Genomic DNA, 22902 nt, shown 5'->3' with positions numbered 1-22902 from the left:
AAGAATTACTACAGGAAAATTGCCCTGATATTCTAGAAGCAGAGGGCAAAATAGAAATGGAGAGAATCCACCAATCCCCCAGAGAAAGAGATCTCAAAAAACAACCCCTAGGAATATTATAGCCAAGTTCCAGAACTCCCAATTCAAAGAGAAAATATTGCAAGCAGCCAGAAGGACACAGTTCAAATATCGTGGAACTGCAGTCAGGATCACACAGGACTTAGCAGCAGCTACATTGGAAGCTTGTAGGGCTTGGAATACAATATACCGGAAGGCAAAAGAGCTTAGAATGCAGCCAAGAACGAACTACCCAGTAAGACTGAATGTCCTCTTCCAGGGTAAAAGATGGACGTTCAATGAACCAGGGGAATTTCAAATGTTCCTTTTGGAATGGCCAGAGCTGAACAGAAGGTTTGATCTTCAGATACAGGACTCAGGTGAAGCATGGGGATTGGAGGAGAGGGAGGAAATATGAGGGACTTAATGAGGATGAACTCCATGTATCCCTGCATAGAAAAATGACACTGATAATACTCATATGAACCTTCTCAGTTAATAGAGCAGGTAGAGAGTGCTTTTATAGTTGAAGTACAGGAGAAAGCTGAATTCGAAGATCAAATATGGTGTAAAAATGGAGTCAATAGAAAAAAAGGGAAATGGAATGTGAGAAAGAAAAAGGAGAGGGGGAATAGTTCAAGATATTTCACATAAGATTTTTTTTATTTTTACAATGAGCTATTGCAATGATATGGAAGTGGGGAGGCAAGGGGGAATGAGGGAACCTTTGCTCTCATCAGAGATGGCTAGGAGAGGAAACAGCATATATACTCAATGGGGTATAGACATCTGGAGTAAGAAGGAGCAGGGAGCAGGGGGAAGGGGTGGGCATGTGAATAAAGGAGGAGAGGATGGACCATGGTGGGAGAGTGGCCAGATATAACACATTTTCTTTCTTATTTCTTGCAAGGGGCTGGGAATGGAAGGCCTGCGCAGGACCACAGGGCCAGGTGGATTCTGGGCCTAAGGGGTGGTATGGGGGCTCAGGGCTTCTTGGCCCCAGGTCCAGGGATCTATCGGCTGTGCCACTCACGACCCTACAGCAGAGTCATAGTGAAAGGAGAGAGAAAATAGAGTATATGGAAGTGGAGAAATAAAAAAGGAGGGAGTTGCAATCAGCAATAGCAACTGTGGGAAAATATGGAAATAACTTTTGTGATGGACTTATAATAAAGAATGAGATCCACCCATGACAGAGTTGTTGGTGTCAGAACAAAGACTCAAGCACATTTTTTGTTATGATTATTTGGGGGAGGGTGCAGGGCAAGTGGGGCTGCATGGCCTGCCTGGGGCCACATAGCAGGGTGATCTTTGGGTGTCTGGGACCGGATTTGGACCTAGGTGCTCCTGGCTCAAGGGCCAATGCTCTGTCTGCCACCCAGCCACCCCTACTATTATTACTATTTTATTTTATTTGGGGTCTTTTTTTTTCTTTCTTTCTTTCTTTTTGTTTTTTTGCATGGCAGTGGGGATCAGGTGGCTTGCATGTCACACAGCTGGGTGATTGTTGGGTTTATGAGGCTGGATATGGACTCGGGTGCTCGTGGCTCCAGGGCTGGTGCTTCGTCCATTGCGCCACCTGGCCATACCTACAATTATTACTATTATTTTTTCTATTTTAATTTTTTTCTCTCCCTTTTACTTTTTTCACCCAAGCAAGTCTATCTATATTCATGGGGGAGGAGGGGTATTTTGTTTACTTGTAAACAAGAATATTTTATTAATATAAAAAAAAAACATTTGTACAAAATGAGAATAAAAAATAAATAAAAAAAGAAATAGTAGTAAATGACTACAGTATTCTACTTTTTGACATTCCCAATAACATTAGTTTCTAGGATAAGAACACAATAGGAGGGGGCAGCTAGGTTGTGTAGTGGATAGAGCACCGGCCCTGGAGTCAGGAGTACCTGGGTTCAAATCCAGTCTCAGACATTTAATAATTACCTAGCTGTGTGGCCTTGGGTAAGCCACTTAACCCCATTTGCCTTGCAAAAACCTAAAAAAAAAAAAGGAACACAATAGGCATGGACCCACATCTCACACTCTCTACCAAAATAAGGTCAGAATGGGTACAGGACCTATACATAAATGGGGAAACCTAAGATAAATTAATAGATTAAGAAATACTCTATCTATCAGATCTATGGAAAGGGGTCAAATGTATGACCAAACAAGAAATAGAGTACATTATAAACCAGAAATGAATGATTTTGACTATATTAAACTAAATTTGCACTAGTAAAATCAATGTTTTCAAAATTAAAAAGAAAGGAGAAAGCTGGGAAACAATATTCGCAACTAGGAGTTCTGATAAAGGTCTCATTTCTAAAATATATAGATAATTGCTTCAAATTTATAAGGTTATAAGCCATTTCTCAATTGATAAATGGTCAAAAGATAAGAACAGACAGTTTTCTAATGAAGAAACTAAAGTTATACATAATCATGAAAAAATGCTTGAAATCATTGCTGGAGAAATGCAAATTAAAATAATTCTGATGTATCACCTCATACATATCAAATTGGCTAAGATGACAAAAAGAGAAAATGGTTAATCTTGGAGAGGTTGTGGGAAGAGTGGGACATTGATGCAATGCTGATGGAGTTGTGAAATAATACAACTTTTCTGGAGAGCAATATGGAACTATGACCGAAGAGCAATAAAACTATTGATTTCCTTTGACCCAGAAATTCCAATTCTAGACCTATATGCAGAAGAAACCATGAAACCTGGGGAAAGTGCCACATATTCCAAAATATGTATAGTGGCAAAGATTTGGAAATTGAGAGGATGCCCATCAGTTAGGGAATGGTTAAACAAGTTATGGTACATGAATACTATGGAATATTATTGTTCTATAAAAAACTATAAATGGTAGTACTCTAGAGAAGCATGGAAGGAATTACAGGATCTCATGCTGACCAAAGGGAGCAGAACCAAGACAACAATGTACACATCAACAACAACATGGTGAGATGATCAACCTTGATGGAAGCAGCTTCTCTCAGACATTCAGAGAACTAGGACAACCCTATTAGTCTAGCTATGGATAATGCTATTCCCCCATCCTGAAGAAGAAAAACAAAATAAAACAAACAAAATATTCTTCAGAATCTAATGAACACCCCCCCCAGAAGGTGGGCAGGGGGGTGAGGTGCCTTTGGGCACCATCTCCCCAGGACAGAGCCCAGCCACCACCTTGTGCATTTCCACCTGAGTCAGGTTGCTAGGGAATGCAGCCCAAAGCAGGGTAGATTTCCTGCCCTCAGGAAGCTTTGAAAAGAAGAATGGAAAAAGGCCTCTACCTTGTGTTTAAAGAAAAAAGAAACTATTAGAGAGTAATTTAGTCACCTAAGTTTTGTAACAGGTCTTGAGAATTTGTCTGTGTGTTGGGAAGGAAAATATAATTGGGATAAATTATATTTCAAGGAATTTGGGAATATTGAATCATATATAATCTACTGATTTCTTTTGGGGAAGAGATTTTGTAGGAATTTTGTAATCTGAATTGTTTTGATGTTAAATAAATATTGATAATTGTTAACAATCTCACAAGGTCTTTTGCTGGTAAAGGAAGACAGTTTGTAATCTTTTGTCTCATCATTTATCATGTTTATGGAAGGGAATATATATGTATATGTATTTATTAGCTATGTGATATTCTTTTGTAACTTCAAAGAAATTCTGTTACAATATCTCTGGTTTTTGTTTGTTATAAGTGTACAAAATAGTTCAGAAAGTTTTATAGATTTATTTCTCTGCTATTCGAAGCCATTGAAAGGTCTATAAGTAATTGAATTAAAGAACATATAGGAATCTTAAAACTCTCCCAACACAAAAAAGGGGGGGGCAGTCTTTGATATGCCTGTCAATAGACTGAATTATGGAATTTCAAGAAAAAGTAATGTGAAAAGATAGGGAATGAAAGTGGATAGGACCCGACTAGGTAATAATCCGAGGGCCAGGATATGTTTGTATTTCTTCAGGTAATGGAAAAATCTGGGTTCCTGAAAGGAATGTCTGCATTATCACTGAAAGAGAGAACCAACATGAGGAGGAAGAGGCGCAAGCCATTGAAATGCAAGAGAAGGAGACATAGGAACAGCCCCTTGGAAGTAATGCACTACTGCTTTGGATACAAAAGATCAACTTTCACAAGGTCAATGTCAGTGATATTGGGGTCTGTATGTAAGGAGCCGATGAGAAGTCTTCAGAGGAGTACACAAAATGTTTGTCACTATCCTGTTACACGGGACATTGGAAAAGAACATGTTTTTCCACCTTTTTTTAGATGGTTATCCTAATGTAAGAACTGGTTATAAGATCATTGATGATTTTGTGATTCAGTTATGGTATAATGACAGTTAAATGTTTCATTATATGGTGATATGGAAATCTATTGCTGCAATGAATAATGTACATAACTTGTAATTGCACAGTGTTGGGGAAAATAGCAAATTACATTGTTAGATTAAATGTTGTTCCTTTTGGTTTGGGTTTTGAATTTAATTTTCTTGGGGAAAGATAGCAAGTAGAACTGATAATGTTTCAAAACTCCTGAACATGCTGCATAAAACAAACTTCCAAGTCCTATAATGACTTTGGAACCTCCCCATGCATAGCATATCAGTGATGGTAATGTTTATGATCATAGTACTTCTCCTACAGCATTGTCTGAAAATAATCCACCCTCTTACAAATGGCTTACAGGAAATTTACCTCAAAAAAACAAAAAAAGGGGATTTGTAAGAGACTTGTTCAGGGTCACAGAGAGGTCATTGTGTGACTGGAAATGGCCTATTGGTCTTCTTGTCCAGGTACACCTTTGGCCTAATTTTCTGTGCCCACTCTCCAGATCTTCTCATCTGTTCCTTATGTTTTGGCACTTTCTGGAGCATTGTGTTAAACAGTGAGCCAGTGATAGCAACATTTGGTAGCAACATTGTGTGAGAAGTACAAGCCTGAAGAAGTAAACTTTAACACCTATTGTTCGCTAGCATGCAGATATTACCAATTTGCTAATTGGAGAACACCACATGAATTGGAAGTAAACCAGAAACTAAGAGGATATTTAAAGTCTTCTGTAAAATAAATGGAGAATTGTCATCTTTGTTTCCCACTTCTTTAACATTTGTGAGACAAGTATTATTTATGAGTAACAGATAAGTTAGCTGGCAGGCATGCAACACAAGTGATGTTATAACCCTTGAGGTCCCTTCCCTTTCTCAGTTCATATCTCAGATTGTGTGTTTCAAGTCTGCCTTCTGGCTCAGGGATATATGAAAAATATATACAATGATTATTGGGGATAACATCAGACTAGGAATAGATGGGTTTGATGGAATTCTAGACATTGGAGGGAATTATTGCAAGTGCAAAGAGATGGGAAATTTAGTGCTTTGTATGAGATGAAAGAGAGAAAGCCAGTTGCATGCCCTTTTGGGTGAGAATGAGGAGGAGGATCTAACAACCACAGAATGCATCTCTATGGATTTTACCTAGATGTGGTGACATTACTATCAGTTGGGAAAGTATTTTTAGTAGTCCCTTATGTTAGCATATTTTATTGTTATTTGGCTTATTTGTCACTGAGCAGACATTCATATCAAATATATACTGAATATGGATCCAGAAAGGCCTTGAGCTGCAGCATGTAATGTAGAATGTGAAAAACAGTCTCTGCTAACTCTAATATGACCACTTGGAGGCACGGTGCAATAATCTATGGCCCTGGAAGTTACATGTCCAAATAATAAAAGATAGATTACTTGATTATATTAGTTACCAATTATTTAATGTTACTTGGCAGTCAGATTGTATTTTAAAGTTTGCTAAGCTCTTTACATCCATTTTCTTTATATTCATTATGAGCTACTAATTGATTCAGTAGATAGAATCAGGATGACCTGAGTTCAAATATGCCCTCAGATATTTATATATATGGGACTATTTGCCTCAATTTCCTTATGTGTTACAAGGAGTATCTGTCTCTCAGAATTGTTATGAGGATGAAGTAATCCAATATTTATAAAGCACTGTGCAAATCTTTTTAATTAATTTATTTATTTCAGACAATGGGGTTAAGTGACTTGCCCAAGGTCACAGAGCTAGTTACCAACTCCAGGGCCAGTGCTCTTTCCACTGCACCACCTAGCTGCCCCCCCTTTTCAAATCTTAAAGTGTTATATAAACAACTATTATTATTATTATCCTCCCATCTAAATCTCAAAACAACCTTCTAAGATAAGATACCACAACTATCATTATTCTTATTTAACAAATGAGGAAACAGCTGTTGAGAGAATAAGTGATTTGCCTTACTTGGTTATGGTCATTATTATTTCAGAGGCAGAACAGGTCTTCCTTATTCTATATAAAGCACTATAGCACTTTGCCCCTTCCATTTTCTGCATCTTGGCTCCTAGAGTTTATGTAGGGACTTTATTATTTCTTTATTTTAAAAGATGACTTAATAAAACTCTCCTAACCCAAAAAGGTTATTGATATCCATCAAAATATGTGTCTTGCTGCATAAGAATGTTTGACAAATAGCTAGCGTATATAGAAAAATTTAAAGGAGGCAGCAAAGGAACAAGTGAGAAAAGATCTATGAGAGCCAAATACCTGATGATTTATGAATACATATAAAAACAAATGCAGGTATGCAAATGTGACTAATATACCAACAAACTTACCTCATATGATGGTGATTTATAAGCAGCACAATAGCAACTGACACTAAGCAGGGAACTCCCTTGTTAGTCTTTTCTACTGAAAGAGGGGTATACTCTGAATCATAAGTGGATAGAATGCTTTGAAATAGATAATAGATAGATAAATAGATAGATGGATAGATAGATAGATAGATAGATAGATAGATAGATAGATAGATAGATAGATAGATAGATGGATGGGAAGGAAAGAAGGAAGGAAAGAAGGAAGGAAGGAAGGAAGGAAGGAAGGAAGGAAGGAAGGAAGGAAGGAAGGAAGGAAGGAAGGAAGGAAGAATGATCATTATCTTAAGTGATTTGCCCAAGGTCACAGAGCTAGGTAATTATTAAGTATCTGAGACCACATTTGAACTCAGGTCCTCCTGACTCTACAAAGGAAGGATGGATAGATGGATGAATGGATGGATAGATAGGGGCAGACAGACAGATGAATGAATGGATAGACCCATGAGAGAGAAAGGGAGATATAGAGACAGAGACAAAGAGACACAAAGGGAGGGAGAGTAAAGACAGAGACAAAGTTTATTTAGCACTTAATATTCACCAGGCACTGGAGTAAATTGTGAAACAATATAGGCAAAAAAAGAATACTCCCCCATTCTCAAGGGTTTTCCTTCTAAAGTAGAAAGAAAGATAACACAAAAAAGGAGGAATCTGTGAACTGACAGATTAAAATTGCATTCCTGAAGAATGTGATTTCAATTTAGAAGGGCCATATGGATTTGGAATCAGAGAATGTGAATTCAGATCCTACTTCTGTCACTCTTTATGTAACTCTGGATGTGTCACTTTGATGCCAAAAAAAGTGTAGTTGACTAAATATTCAGCTAGAAAATGAAAGATTTCAGGTAAAATAATTGACTCTGACTCAGAAGAAATTTTGGAACAAAAAAGTTTAAGTATTACTGTGGTTAACAGAAGCTAAGGGAGAGAAAGAGTCAAAGCATTTGGAGGTCACTGATTCCTCAAATGGTTGTAAGTAGCACCAGTTGCAATTGCAGCAAAGTCAACAACATCAATCACATAAGCCAACATGAGAGTAAGAGCAGTAAGGAAAGTTGTGGGAGCATGAGAGGTTACCTGGGGAATCATGCTTCCTAAGAGTGGGCTAGCTTCACTGGATGAAAAGCTATCAAGGTACAGGCAGTAAGGTCAGCTGTAGAGGTGGAATAGTTTGGGCAATGAAACTCCCCAAAGGTGTCTAGCTTCCCAAAGGAAGGTGAACAACTCAACAGAGGAATGGGTGAGTTTTAAAAAGGGTAAGAAAATGAGGTAATTAGGTTTTTGTTGGTGGGGGAAGTGACTCAGAGAGCAGAGGTGAGGTAACTAGGAATGGAGGGTCAAAGACTGAATCCTTTCTGGCTAGGGCAAGCATCAATTGTTTTATTGATAGGGATTTGTTTTGTGCCTGAGGGCAGGGATTTACTGGGAGTCCTTGCCAGTGAGGGGCAAGGGGAGTTAGTGGGAGTTAGTGATGATATAAACTACAAGATCAGTGCACAGGAAACAGATTAATTATAAAACATATTTCTTTTAACATTTCCTCTACTTTAACATGTAAAGGTAATTGGCTTAGTTGATTTCTTCCATCTCTTGATCTATTATCCTATGAAAATGTTTCTGTCTGGAATTATTAGCATTCTTTTATGTTGATTCCATTTAAAGTATACAGATTTAATGTCACTTAGAATATAATCAGTTGGGTTTTTTTTCAGAAAAAACTAAGAATCAAAGAGAGTTTTTCAAGAGTACATAGCCCCCAGGGCAGTTAGATAGTACAGTGATTTAGAGCATTGACCCTGCAGTCAGAAGGACATGAGTTTGAATTTAGTCTCAAATACTTGACACTTACTAGCTGTGTGTCCCTGAGCAAGTCATTTAACCCTGATTATTTCCTCCTCAGCCTCTCCCCTCCATTACACAGACACCAAAAACTAGTTAAATATAATGACCAATTTTAATTCTAAGGAAGAGATTAGGAAACAGACCTCTTTTTCATTCCTTGGATTGGGAGTTTAGGAATAGAGAAGTGGTATATTGCTCCTCCTAGGTTTCTTTTGCTTAACTTTTTGCTTTTTATTGTTATTGGAAAAGGTTCATTGAGTGGTAGTGAGAGAGGATGAGAAGACAGAAATCTAAAAAAAAAGATTATTATTTATAAACATGGCACATATTTGTATATATGTGTATGTATATACACATATATAATACATCTATGTAATATATGTCTTTATAGATTTATATGTGCATAGATAGATGTATATATATATGCGTGTGTGTGTTTGTGTGTGTGTGTGCCAGTGACATATATATATATATATATATATATGTCATATTAGAAGCTAAGGAAAAGAGTGAAGGCAGTTGAAGGCCATTGATCCTCTAAGAGGATTAGCATTAGCAACATCAACAACATAAACCTCCATAAGAGGATGAGCAGTAAGGAAAGGTATAAGATCATGAGGAGTTGTCTGAGGGATCACGCTCCCCAAGAGGGGACTAGCTTCTTCCACTCAACTGAGTAGAGGTGAGCTTTTAAGGAATAAGTAGGGAGATATAGGGAGACAAAACTGGGAAGCCAGATAGCTCAGAGGGAAAAAGATGAAGTTATGAGGGATATCTTGATGAGGGACAATAGCTAAAAGATTTAATCCTTTAAAGCAATGGCCCTTAAAGCAATCAACAATTACTTTGTTGATAGGTATTTGTCCTTGCCAGGGAGGGGCAAGGTACTTTAATAAAAATTCATTAACTTTAATAATGGGATTGGGGAAGGGGTTTGAATTTCCTTGAATAATGTAAGATACATGGTCAATGAACAGGTAATAATTTATAAACAAATTTTTGGTCCAATATTTCCTCTTTCCTCTTCTTCATTTCTATATCTAGCTAATCTATCTATATCTTTGTTTTTAACAAGATTACATGAACACATGGCAATGTGGCAGAGGCTCATTTGATATATCTATAGGCAAGCTCCACTTGGGGGAGATGTTCAGGTTTGGGAGAGGTAGGTGGACTAAGAAACACAAAAGCCAACCTGAGGAGCCTCTAAAAGGATTTCCCTCCCATGGGTGGAGACCAGAATAAACTGTGAAAAAATTTGTATCAAACTTAATGGTTCTATAAGAGGAATATGAACTGAGAAAGGTGGCTTTTGCTAAAATCTTCTAGTGAATTTTCCTTCTGAAGCTTACTACAAACTTGGAATACTCAACACAACCATAAATGCTGCTTACAAATAATAGTCATTTTGGCATTTTGATTAGAAAACAATACTGCAAAATTCTCTGAATCTAAATCCTAGGGAATTGGAACACATTTTCTTAACACAGTTGTTGTCAAACATCATTCTTTCAAATGTTGTTCAGCAAGTTACAATGACCAAAAAGAAAGAAAAAAGATCAGGACCTAACTGAAAATTTAAGAAATACTGAAGCCAGTCTTCAACTCCGCATTTGCTTATCTATAAAATAATTATCCAAATAATTAGAGAAAAAAGGTATCTTAAATAGCTATGGTTGTGCCTTTTGCTAGATATTTAAGCTCTTTCATTTCTGACATTCACTACTTTCAAGACTTTGGGATAAGACAATCATCCTTTCTTGGGTCTCAGTTTCTCTTCCTGACAAATGAGGAGATTGGATTATATATATTTCTACCTTTTGTCCTATGATTTCTCCAGGTCTCATTTTTTTCTTATAAATGAAAAAGGTTTTCTAAAATAACAGGTCTTCTACCTCTCTAATCTATGATTCAAATGTAATTGAAATCTGATGAATCTATAGAGCACCTAGGATGAAGTGTTACCATGTTGGGAACCTGGGAAACCTGCTTCTGGGAAAATAGTGTTGAAATGTAAGGGAGAGTATGTTGAACATGTAGAGACATTCTATAAGTGATTTCATTCTACAAACTGGATCTGAAAGAGGAAGCTTTCTGACTGACTATGGAGGCACTCCTCTTTAGATTCGTTTTCTTTAGTCTTCATTTGTGATAGCTTGCTCACTGCCGCTGATGAAAAAGTACTGATTCTGGGAGTTTTGAAAGTTTGGGAGAGCAAAGGCAAAGGAATCTAGGAGTCCAAGTCCCATGGTGGGTTTTGCAACCAGGATACCATTTATGATCAATAGAAACTAAGGCTTATATTCATCTAGCAGTCCTGTCACATCTGATCATGAACTTGGTGGGTCTAAAACTATTTAAAAAACAAAGTTAAGATTTGAATTTACTACTCCTGTGACCAAGGTAGTATCAAAGAGAGTATGTTACCCATGTGATATGTTTTTGTGGAAGGACAGGAAGAATGTTTACATAATGCCAGACATGGCTAGGTCTTTGGAGTTAATGTGCTTTTATAAAAACTAATGGATGGCAAGTGCTTAAATGGAAGTGAGGTGCTAGTCACAATCCTTTAACAATGGGAATTGCATACCAGGTGAGGGAGTTTGAGCTCATGGTGATAGAGAAGGGATAATTACAGACTCCTCAGAGTATCTCAAAACCTCAGAATGAGAAGGAGCAACATTAACTCTTGAGAAAAATACACCAGAGGAAAAATGTTGCAGATATAATGCCATCATTTCTCTTCTTTGTCATATAAAGATGACCAACCCTAACCAAAATTATGAAACTGGCAAAACTAAGCATATATCTAATAAGCCCTCCTGATTTCAATTCCTCAACATAATTTACCTACTTGGACAATTTACCTACTTAGATAATTTACCTACTTAGACTCATTCTTTTTAGTGCTTTGGGGTTTGCAAATTTTGTATATACCTTATGCCATTGGAATCTCAAAAGAACCCTGGGAGGCAGATGCTAAAGGTATGAAGATCCTTTATTTGCAACTGAGGAAATGGCTGGTGAGAAGGCCTACATGATTTTGCCAAGGTCACAAAGCTCCTAAGTGTAATAAGTCAGATAGTCTCGACTTAAGATCTAGTATTGCTTCATCTCTCAAATATTACCCAATGCCCCAGGTCTACTACTCTTTCTGACTCTCCATAATTGACATATCCTACTGGTTCAGTGGTTTCCTCTTTAATCAATTATAAAGAATTAGAAGCTAATAATAGTCTGTCTGGAAATTCCTGTATCTATACCTAAATATCAAAGAATAGGTTAATAATATTGGAATTTCAGGTGTTTTACCCATGCAAAGATTTATGATACTGTGCGACTACTCTCAAGTAATACTATGTAGGCAGCTATTTAGTCCATTCATATGTAAAATCCATATGTGTAATAGCAAAGTTTAACACATAGGCACATTGTGTGAGGTAGATAGTACAAGTATTATTTCCTTGCAACTTATAGATAAATTGAATTTCTAGAGAAGTAAAGTCAGAGTTGCAACAGCCTTTGTTTTAGAGAAAAATCTCACCTTCCTTTTTGAAATTAAATATCATTTTTTGATTTTATGCCTGCTGGCAACTTATCAGGAGTCCAAAGTATCACTCATTATTAACCACCATATCTCCATCACACAAGTTTGTGAAATAAAATATACTTGCCTCTGAAGACATACAAAGTCCTCATCATGAAGGATGTGCAGATATGCATCAGCGCCAATGTCTACACTCCAGATTTTTTTGTTGATGAGTGTAATTGTTCTTTGACATTACCCTCATGTCATCCTGTTCAATCTCTCGTGGCAACAATTGAATTCTGACCGGGACTACTCCTGTTTACTCTTTCTCTTCCATCTGCTTAAGTCACTTGGTCTGGTACAGCTTAATTCTTGACCGTGGATTTTCAGAACTCCTATTATAAAATGGTACAATCACCACAGGTCATGAACATCAAATGTCACTAACACTTCCAGCTGTGACTATGGAATAGCTTCCCAACAGAAGTACTGCAATGTGGTAATAATAATATCCCAGCTGTAGCCCAATCATGGAAATCACTGACAGTGTCAATAATGTATAAAACCCCATGAAAACTCAACTGTACTTGCCAAAAGGCATTCATCAATATCACTGCCTTTTATCTACCATTTAAAATGGACTGGTTTTAGTGTTACAGTTTTAAAATAAATGACTAGGGTAAATAGGTCTTGGTTGAATTACTTGCTATCTATTTTGAATGGATTTTCTCTAAATGCTGGGGAGCTGAAGTTTTGACTTAACAACTCTTGTAAGTCTATAACTGCTTCATCTTAAGAGGATGAAATGCTTGCAACACAAGTTAAGTACAAAGAATAGGAAAAGTAATGAAATTGACTAAGGTATTTGGAAGTTATGTTCCTACCAGACATAAGAATATGAATAAAGGATAATAAGAAGCTTCCACCCTTAGAAGCCAGACAGATTTTCCAGAGGAGCTGAAAAAGTAACATGGAAGAAAAAACAAAGTATGAAAGAAGCATTCACGTTAACTGTTTCTAGGAATGATCACATTATCATAAAGGTTCAGTGAATCCAGCACCTCTCCTAGAGTCAGGAAGACCTGAGTTCAAATGTGACCTCTGACACTTGACCCTGACTTTGTGAACTTGGGCAAGTCACTTAATTCTGATTGCCCTGCATACAGGGCCAATAGTTCATTATAAAGAAAATTATTGGGGGTGGCTTGGGGGCGGCTAGGTGGCGTAGTGGATAAAGCACCGGCCTTGGAATCAGGAGTACCTGGGTTCAAATCTGGTTTCAGACACTTAATAATTACCTAGCTGTGTGGCCTTGGGCAAGCCACTTAACCCCATTGCCTTGAAAAATCTAAAAAAAAAAAAAACCAAAACAAAACAAAAAAGAAAATTATTGAGACAATCTACAAAAAAAAGGGTGTCCAAAGGTACTTTTCAAATTGTAAATCCCTTTGAAAATTGTAAACAGTTTTACTGATCCATATCTGGCCACTGGACCCAGATGACTCTAGAGAAGAAAGTGAAACTAGTAACTTAGCACACCACGCCCTCACTCAAATCCATGCCATGGCATCACCTCCCTGATGTCATGATCTTTTTCAAGAATAAAAGACAAACAATAATAACAACAAATGTTTTTTTTAAAAACATTTAGCCCAAACCTTTCATTTTTACAGTAAAATTAAATTCTGACAGAAATGGGTTGCAATTGGAAGCTCCATGATTGCAAATCTAGCCCTCACTGCACCACACTTTGTTTTTCATGCTTCTATCCTGGTAAAGTTTAAAGTTAATGAAAGAAATAGATTAAGGTAAAATGACCAATTTGAATAATACAGGTGGAGAGAAGGACATTTTAAAAATTTTAAAAATGAAAACATATCACCTTAAAGAAAATTGCACATGTTAGATATTCCAGAAGTACTAAGAAAACCTAAAGTAGTTCTCCATCTTATTAGGTGGGTCACTTGTAGTAGTCTCAAGGGAGAACAAAGACAAAATTATTCAATATGGAAAGGGAAGAAAGAGTTTAGAAGTAATTATCTGTATGTCAGAAGAAACAATTATGAGGCCACAGATAATATGTAATACTATTAAAATATATTACTGTTTAACTTTACATTTTCAAAGTGTTTTTACAATCTGAAAAGTACTTTCAGATACCTTTTTTGTGGATTGTCACAACAATTTTCTTTGTATTGAGCTATTGAGAAAAAATGGATTATCCAAATAAGTTTGAAGTCAAGGACTAGATTCTATTTCTTATGATGTCTAGTGCAGCAATTTCTCCTGGTTTCTATTTCACACACAGAGATTCTGCTATTAATTTTTTTTATTTTTTTATTTTCCTTGTGTAGGTCTAGGTTACACCAGATAACCTGATAATTCCTATGTGCTTAATATTTTCCAAGTTTAAAAGTGTAGCAGTGAATGAGCTTGATTGTTGAAAGCAGATGAATTCCAGGAAAAAGAACCAAGAAGCCAAAGAAAATTAAAATGCTGATAGTTTTGAAAAGCAACAAATCAGTCTATGGATAATGAAGAGGAGCAAATGGGGATGATTCAAGTTCTAAGCAGCTCAAAAAAATTTATTTTTTAGTTCTCCTTGTACAGTAGAAAGACATTCAGGTTACTAGTAAATTAATAGACTATTGGTAGAGCTGTTTATATTATATTTATGAGGAAAACAAGTTTTCCAAAATGGAATTAATTCATTCATTTAGCAGTGTATATTAAATAGTGAATATAGTGAATATGTGCGAGGAAATGTGCTGAGTACTAGATAAACAGAAGCTCCTTCTTAGTTCCTGTACAGGAGTCCAGTTTCATTGCTGGAGTCCTGTCCTCTGGTTAGAGTTCTCCTTATTCATACTGATCAACTGCTCTATTGTTATTTATGCTGTGATACCACCTAAGACTCTGCCCTATAGCCCATCTAATGTAAACAAACTTCTTTCACAGACCATCTTCTCTGTCTTGGTTATATTATCTTTCCTTCCCCATCTCAACCTCTTGATGAATCAGTTCAACTCCATCCACTACACTCAAATCCTTTGCCCCCTTGGCTTTATGTGCATCATGCTTTGCGAAGTTCCAACTTTGGATTACTCACACAGTTCATCTCCTTCTCTCATTTATGTGTTACTAATTAGAGTCAAAGAAAATCATAGGGAGGAAGTCCATGCCAAATGGATCTGCCATAAGGCAAATAAATCTCCCTAAATGATTCATTATCTCATTCACCACAGAGGTCATTCCAAATCATTTTTTTTAGGTTTTTGCAAGGCACACAGGGTTAAGTGACTTGCCCAAGGCCACACAGCTAGGTGATTATTAAGTGTCTGAGACTGGATTTGAATCCAGGTTCTCCTGACTCCAGGGCCCCTGCTTTACCCACTATGCCACTTAGCTGCCCCCCTTTCATTCATTTTAAACTTTCCATGGCACACTTTCTAACCTGATTAAGGAGAAGTTGTGCCTATCACCTTTTACTTTATTGAAAAAAATTTAAGTCATCCACCAAAAGCTTCTTTTCTTCTCTCCAACTCATATAATTGAGATATCTTTCCCTATATTTCCTTATATATATAATTAGATATATAGACATCTTTCCGTGTCTCACAGGAAGAGTTGGTCCTTTTTGCCTCTGTACAAGGGATCACAATACATTCTGACTTCTCTAGTTATATAACCTTCTTTAGTGTCCCCACTGAGTCATTAATCTTTTGTCTTTCACTATCTACTGACTTCCTTGATGGTTTCATACTCACTCATGTCTCCCCTGGATTTTTCCCAGTGGGTTTTTTTTTTGTTATTTTAATCATATTTAGTTGGATCTGACTCTTCAAGAGCTCTTTTTGGATTTTCTTGGAAAAGATATAGGAGTGCATTGCCATTTCATTCTTCAGTCCAATTTAAAGATGAAGAAACAGATAGATATATAGGATTAAGTAACTTGCTAGGGGTCTCTAAGTCCAGAAGTGTCTGAGACCAAATTTGAACTCAGGTCTTTCTGACAACAGATCTGGTGTTCTATCCACTTTTTCCACTAACTATTATCCTAGATCTTCTGTACTTGTTTCAGATAAACTCTTTATAATGCCTGTTAGATGCTAAGTTTTTCTAATTACTCTTCTCTCTCTGTTATAAACTCTGTGCAACTTGATTTCACCTTTTTCATTCAACAGAAACTGTTCTCTCCAAAATTCAAAATGAACCCTGAATTACTAAATCTAATGATCTTTTCTTAGTCATTATCCTTCTTGACATGTTTACAGTTAATTAACCTGTTCTCTTCTGCTACATACTGCTTCCTTTCTTGTTTTTTGAGACACTACTCTCTTCTACTTCTCCAACTTATAAAAATGCTTCTTCTCTTTCAACTTTAGTGGATCTTCATCCAAGTATCCATAACTCTGTCTTGGACTCTTATCTTCTTCCTCTGTACTATTTTACATGATGATCTTATCAGCATCTATGGGTTCAATTAAAGTTTTATGCAGATGATCCCCCAATATATACACATATATATGCAAATATGTCTATATACATATGTATATTTAAATTACTATATTTTAAAATGTACAACACACAATATAAATTTACAATTTGCTATATTTTATGATATGTAAAATTACAATATTTTATAATAAACAATATATTTTACAAGTATGCTTTATTAATATACTCAACCATTATATATTAAATTACTATACACTATACTGTAGTTTCTTATATAAATTTTATATCTATATCTATATCTATATCTATATCTATATCTATATCTATATCTATATCTATATCTATATCTATATCTATATCTATCTATATATATGAAATTTCTCTCATGAGTTTTAGGCTTACACTACCAACTTCTCAAATATCTCAAATTGGATTTCCCTTAGATATATTAATCTCATTATGGCAAACCTTTCTTATAAATTTATAGACTTTGCTCCAAAGTCTCTTTCTTCAAAACTTCTTTATTACTATGAAGGTAATGATTATCACCTCAGTTTTTCAGGATTAACATTCATTCCATTCATTCATTACATTGTCAAATCTTGTCATGTCTACTATTACACAATTTCTTCTTTATGTACACATGTTTCTGTTTGGTTTTTAAATAATTCCTTCTCAGTCTTATTATATTTCATTCCCATTTATCTACTCTACTATTACTACTACTACTACCATCCAAGTACCTTCTCTCTGGTATTATTTTCCATTTACCCTGTATATATATTTTGTATGCACATTCTTAATTTTTTTTTCCTTGCTAGCTTCCCCAGAAAAAAAATAAGTTCCTTGAGGACAGTTTTTATTGGTTTTCTTTTGTTATTTTTCTAATCTCTAGCTTTTTGAAAAGTGTCTGGGATAAGGCAATTATTGACCAACTGGAAAGTGAATCATATCAATGCTATTAGTCCTGGAAATGGCAAATTGATTGATTGTTCCATGGTTCCACTCACCATTCAAACTACTTTATCTGTCTGAAATATCCCTTTCTGCCTAGCATTCACCTGTACATTTAGTTTTCCTTTTTTAATATGTAATATTACCCTTCCAAATAACTTTAAATAGCTCCCCAAAATAAATTCTTAAGTGACAAAACTCACAAAAGGATGAGCTGAAACAATTTTGAAGCTCAAGACAACTTAGAAGTTCTATGGGAAAATTTTGTTATACCAAGGACAGATTGAAGCACAGCTCAGCATAGGCAACAATCTGACAAACCAGAATCAGCAACTGAATAAGTAGCAATGACTTCAGGAGCTCTTAGCTCCTGAATGTAAGGGGGTTGGACAACAAGTAAGAAGGAAATTACACTACTTGTATGACATTGTTTTATTGTCCATACTTGGTCACAGACCTGAATCACAATCATGGGATGAGGAAGAGCACTAAGGTGCCAGAGGTAGCAATTATAAAAAAGTGGTGACTCTAGTCATAATTCTAGGGTATAAAAGAGTGCTTATGGTTGCTTATATACTAGAACATAGACTAGGAGATTAAGAAATGCATTCCTTCTTAGGTCATACTACCTTTGAAGAACTGAAAACTTTTAGGGTCCCAAAACTATCCCTGAAAACAACTGCATAATAACCCTGAAGCTTAGGATAGTGCTCCTTTTACCTTAGGAACAGAACCCAACTTCAAAATGAAAGTAAGAGTCAAGAAATAGGCTGGAAAAAATGAGGAAGCAAAAACAAAAATGAACCTGACCAAAGAGAGTTACTATGGTAAAAGGGAAGAGCAAATCACAAATTCAGAAGATAACAGAAATCAAAACTGCTACATTCAAAGTATCAAAGAAAAACATCAGTTGTCTCAGGTCCCAAAAGAATTCCTGGAAGAAATTCAAAAAGGAATTTAAAAATGAAATAAATATTAAGCTAGAAATTGAAAGCTCTACCTATCATTTCCTTAAAAAGACCCCCAAAATGAAGACTCCCAGAATTTTCTAGCTAAATTCCAGATATTCCCAGGTCAAGAAGAAAGTACTGCAAAAAGTGAGAAATAACCAATTCCAATATCATGGAGTAACTATTAGGATAATACAAAATTTAGCAGTTTTTACATTAAAAAAATTGGAGGCTTTGTAATATCATATTCCAGATTTCAAATGAGCTAGGATTACAACCAAGAATGGTCTACCCAGACAAACTGAGTTTAATCGTTTAGGGGGAAAAGAATGGATATTTGATTAATTAAAGGACTTTCAAGTATCCTATTAAAAAAAAACAAAGCTAAATAGAAATTCTGATTTTCTTTTTAAATTTTTTTAATGTTGACTTTCAAATACAGCACTCAAGAGAAGCATAGAAAAGTAAACAGAAAAAAAAAGAAATCATAAGGGAATCAATGAGGTTAAACTGTTTATATTATACCACATGGGAACATGATACTTGTAACTTTTTTGAAATTTATTGTTAGAGCATTTAGAAGGGACATACATAGACAGAGGGCATGGGTATGTGTTGAATATGTTGGAATGATATTCAAAAAACCAATAAAATTAAGAGGTTAGAAAGAGAAAACATTGGGTGAAAGGAAAAGGGAGAATTAGAATAGAGTAAATTATTGGTAAAAAAGCATTGTGGAAATTAAAATAGTGGAGGAAGAGATGAGGGATATTGGGCAGCTAGCCCTTGAAGCAACTCTCTTCAGAACTGGCTTAAATTTAGAGAAGCATACACCTTCAGTTGGGTATAAAAATCTACTTTACCCTACCAGAAATTTAAAGGGGAAGGGGACAGCTGGCAAGACTGATAGAAAGAATAGTACACTGAGGGAGATGATAGTCAGAAGCAAAGTATTTGTGAAGATGAACAGGGAAAGGAAAGAGGGGAAATATCAAGAGAAATATACAGTAATCATAACTGTAAAAATATTATAGCAAATTTTTCTGATGGTTTCTTTTCTCAATATATAGAGAAATGAGAAAAATTAATAAAAATGAGAATGATTCCAAACTAGTACCTGGTCAAAGAACATGAGCAGGCTGTTCAGATGAAATAAAGTTATTCAGAGAGGAGGTGGGAAGGGCTGGTGGAAGGAAATTTTGTCACAAAAATATACATATGCATTTGGATAAAAAAAGTAAATAAATTTTTAAAAGATGTTAAAAAAGAAATAAAGTATTCAGTCATGAAAAATTGCTATAAATAACTACTAATTAGAGAAATAAAATTAAAATAACTCTTAGGTACCACCTCATACCCTATCTTATTGGTTAACATGACATAAAAGGAAAATTACCAATGTTGGAAGAGATGTGGAAAATTAGAAACATTATTGTACTGTTATAGTTCTGAACTAGTTCAGCAATTCTGGAGAACAATTTGGAATTGGGCTGAAAGGACTATCAAACTTTGACCCAGAAATACCACTCTAGGTCTAAATCTGAAAGATATAAAAAGCAAAAAAGAAAAAGGAGCTACATAGAGCTGCTGTAGCAGTTTTTTATGGTAGCAAAGTGTTGGAATTTAAGGAATGTCCATCAATTGGGAACTACCTAAAGAAAATATGGTGCATGATAGTTATGGAATACTATTGTATTATAGAAAATTATGGACAGGATGCTCTCAGAAAAACCTAAAAGACTCACAGGAATAGATGTGAAGTGAAATGACCAGAACCAGAAGAATATTGTATACAGGAACAATAAGAATGTGTGAAAATCAATTTTGAATGTCTTAGTTATTCTTGGCAATACAATGATTCAAAATAATTCCAAAGGAATTATAGTGAGGAATGTTATTCATTTCCATAGTAAGAACCAATGGAGTACAAATGCAGATTGAAGTTACATTTTTTTTAAACCTTTTCCTCTTTGTGGGGGGGGGAATGTAAGAGGGAGTGTTTTGTTTTTTGTTTTTTTCACAACATGAATTATGTGATGCATGACTGTACATGTATAACCTCTATAAAATTATTTGCCTTCTCATTGAGGGGGTAAGGGAAGAAAAAAGGGAGAGAATTGGGAACTCAAAAAATTTTTAAATGAATCTTAAAAGGCATTTTTTTACATGGAATTAGGAACACATATTTTTAAATAATTATGTATGTTTCTTGAATGCATAAACTATTCTTTTTATTTGTATAACAAACACTTAGCATAGTTTCTTGCACATAATGAGTACTTAATTTTTTTTCTTATTTATATAATCATTTATTTCTTGCTCTTAAGGAGTTTACATTATACTGGGGAAGGAAGACAATAGAGCAACACAAAAGTACACAAATTGTATTCATGCGGTGTAGAAGGATGAGAGTGAAAGAAAGATCCATATGTACACAAATAGTAATTGTTCAAAGTACAGAAGGATGAGGACAAAGAAAAAATATGCTAGTAAAAATCTAAGGAGAGAAAGAGATTGGGGAGGTGAGAAAAAATTAATATTTATGCAATATTCAAACTCTCCATGATCAAGTCAAGGGTTTTGAGACTATTGAAACATTAACCATTAGCAAACAAATGAGTATAGTATGTAAAGATGTTGGTGTGAACACTACCAATTTTTTTGCCATTCTAAATCTATGTGGCCTTAAATGTAATAGTAGTTCATACTGTGTGCATCTTTTTCTCTTAAAAAAATATATAAATCCAATGGGAAAAAAGATTAGACTAAAAATCATATGCCATAGCAATCTTTTCATGCTACTTTTCAGTCATGAAATATCATTTTGCATGTTCCAGCTCAGTATGGCACTTCTTGGTGCACTGTGTATCTTTGAAGCTGTCAGGATGGATATACCCTATTCCAATTGGAAAGAGAAATGTGACTTATTCCTCCGTGAATGTGACACTTATCCTTGCATAACAAGAACCAAAGGAAATAAAAATATCTATTACCAAAAGCACAACAATTTATACAGTACATAGGTTTTGCCAAATAGATGTCATAATGGAATGTGAATTATCATCCCTTCTACATGTGGGTCTATATTCTGATACTATGGTCCACCTTTGCTAGTTTATGGATCTACTCTGTTTACAATATTTAAATAGCATTTATATTCCTACTGCAGAGTTAACAATCTTGAACTAAGTAAACTCTTGCCCCTGTCTCACCAATGTGACAGATTCCCTTGATAGCAAAAGTACTTCTGAAATCAGGTAGAAAGACATATTAAGGTATTGGAGATGTCGAACAACTTTTCCTTACAAAGTAAAAGAATTCACGTTACTGAGAAAGTCCAAGCCAAGACTGAATCACTATCTGTCAAAGTTGTTGGAAAAAGAATTCTTTAACTTTTCTTTTATTCATCCTTTTCTCTCTATTTACATAGTCTTCACCTTATTTCAGACCCTTACCTCTTGCTTAAACTATTGCTCTTAACCTTATGTCTTCTCTGACTTTAGATTCTTCCCTCTTTAGTTTGCACTCCACACTGCTGCCAAATTAATTTTTTTCTTAAGTACAAGTTTCACTGTCACTCCTCAGTAGAATGATCTCTTCACTGTTTTTCTAATGCTTCTAGGATAAAATTTAAATCTATTTCTTTGGGGTTTAAATCCCTTTATTATCTGGCTCAAATTTTCCTTTTCAGATTAATTTCACATTGCTCTTCTTTACAAAGTCTCTATTCCTGCCAACCTGTTCTGTATGATACCTTATATATCATATTTATGATTTTGTACAGTCTATTTCCCATGACTAAATGTTTGCTTCCTCTTTCCTGCCTCTGAAAATTGCCTACTCCATTCAAGATCAAGCTCTCCTCCCATAAGAATAATTTCCAGATTCATCTAGTTGTTAGTGCTCTTCTACTTTTCACACTGAAAAAATGACCCTTTACATTTATTTTATTAAATTTTATCATTCATTATATTATATTATATCTATATTCTTGTTTTTTCTCCCCGTTAGAATATAAACTCTATTGAGGACAGATAGTGTAACCCTTCTGTATTTGTGTTTTCAGTAGATGGCATAGTGATATATTAATGATATTATAAAGTCAGCAGAGGCTTGACAAATGCTCATTGAATTGAATTGACTCCAATTAACTCCAGTTAAATGGAAACATAATAAACTCTTAGATTCTTTTCAAATCTAAGACTTGGTGAACATATTAATCTAAAGTATATTTTGAGAAAAATATTTTTTGTCATAGTTATTCTGTCAATTGAAAAGTGTCAGTCGTCAGTCACTATATTATATAATGTCCACAGCATTAAGCAAACATTAATAAACTATTTTTTCAAAAGAGTCATTAAAATAGTGTGTTGG

The sequence above is a fragment of the Macrotis lagotis genome, chromosome 1 (assembly GCF_037893015.1).
Source record: "Macrotis lagotis isolate mMagLag1 chromosome 1, bilby.v1.9.chrom.fasta, whole genome shotgun sequence".
In the NCBI taxonomy this organism is placed as follows: Eukaryota; Metazoa; Chordata; class Mammalia; order Peramelemorphia; family Peramelidae; genus Macrotis; species Macrotis lagotis.
Note: the sequence above shows the minus strand (reverse complement) of the source record.